This window comes from Herpailurus yagouaroundi, unplaced genomic scaffold, assembly GCF_014898765.1.
Source record: "Herpailurus yagouaroundi ecotype Mexico unplaced genomic scaffold, PumYag 61059, whole genome shotgun sequence".
Lineage (NCBI taxonomy): Eukaryota > Metazoa > Chordata > Mammalia > Carnivora > Felidae > Herpailurus > Herpailurus yagouaroundi.
In genome coordinates this window covers 3,505-4,929 of record NW_024415619.1, presented here as the reverse complement: position 1 = coordinate 4,929, position 1,425 = coordinate 3,505, and the positions used below count along the sequence as shown (strand labels likewise).

The 1,425-nt window shown below is 42.7% G+C and overlaps 1 pseudogene; it reads right to left on the bottom strand.

The window, feature by feature from the left end:
• Nucleotides 1-640: 640 nt before the first annotated feature.
• LOC121024196 (glyceraldehyde-3-phosphate dehydrogenase-like) lies at nt 641-1,225 on the bottom strand (annotated as a pseudogene).
• Between the last annotated feature and the right edge of the window lie 200 nt (nt 1,226-1,425).

Sequence of the window (1,425 nt, the reverse complement as noted above, 5' to 3'; positions counted from 1 at the left end):
AACTGAGCCATCCAGGATCCCCATTATTGTTTTTAATTTCAAATTCCAATTTGTGCCTTTTGTGTTTTATCCTTGTAACCTTGCTATAGTTGCTTCTTGGTCAGGAGCCTTTTGGTTGATTCTTTGGGGTTTTCAACACAATCATATCATCTGTGAACAAAGACAGTTTTATTTCTTCCTTCCCGACCTGTATTCCTTTTCTTGCCATATTGCATTATCTAGTACTTTCAGTATGATGTTGAATAGGAATGATGTTGAATGGTGAGATGGGCAGCCTGACTTTGTTTCTGATTTTAGGGGAAAACCATCTAGTTTCTTACCATTAGAGAAGATGTCATCTATTGGTTGTTGGTAGATGTTCTTTTTCATGCCAAGGAAGTTCCTCTTGACTCATACTTTGCTAAGAGTTTCTATAATGAATCGTGTTGGATTTTATCAAATGCTTTTTCTTTTTTTGGCTGGGTACAGTGCACTTTATTGATAGTACATGACAAAGTTGGGCTCCCTAAGTTTCTCCCTTTCTACAGGAGTTCTGGGATTGAAACTTTATTGAGGTTGGGGATTCTCAGTGTGTTGAGGGATGAGTTGGGGCAAAGACTCTTCAGTAGCTGAGAGATTCTCTCTTCCTCTTATGCTCTCACTGGGGCTGGTATTTCAGGGGGCTCTTACTCCTTGGAGGCCATGTGGACCATAAGGTCCATCACCTGGTTACTGTAGCCAAATTCACCGTAGTACCAGGAAATGAGCTAGACTAAGAGGTCATTGAGAGCAATACCAGCCCTAGCATCAGAGGTGTAAGAGTGGGTGTCACTGTTAAAGTCACAGGAGGCAACTTGGTCCTCATTGTAGCCTAGGATGCCCTCGAGGGGGGCCTCTGGTGCCTGCTTCACCATATTTTTTATGTAATTGTATTTGGCAGCTTTCTCCAGGCAGCAGGTTGGATCTATGACTGACACACTGGGGATGGGGACATGTAAGGCCATACCAGTAAGCTTCCGATTCAGCTCAGAAATAACCTTGCTCACAGCCTTGACAGCACCAGTAGAAGCAGGGATAATGTTGTGGGCAGCCCATCAGTCATCACACACAGCTTTCCAGAGTGGCCATCCACAACCTTTTGGGTGGTAGTGATAGCATAGACTGTGGTCATGAGTCCCTCCATGATGCTAAAGTTGTCATGGATGACTTTGGCCAGAGGGGCCAAGTAGTTGGTGGTCCAGCTATACTAGTGGATTCATCGATTTCTCCTTGAATTTCTATCAGTTTTTGCCTTACATATTTAGACACTGTTGTTAGTTGCACACACATTAAGGATTGCTATCTCTTCCTGGAGAGTTGAACTTTTATCATTATGTAATGCCCTTCTTTATCTCTAATAATTTTCCTTGCTCTGAAGTCTGCTTTGTCTGACTTTCTTTTGTTACT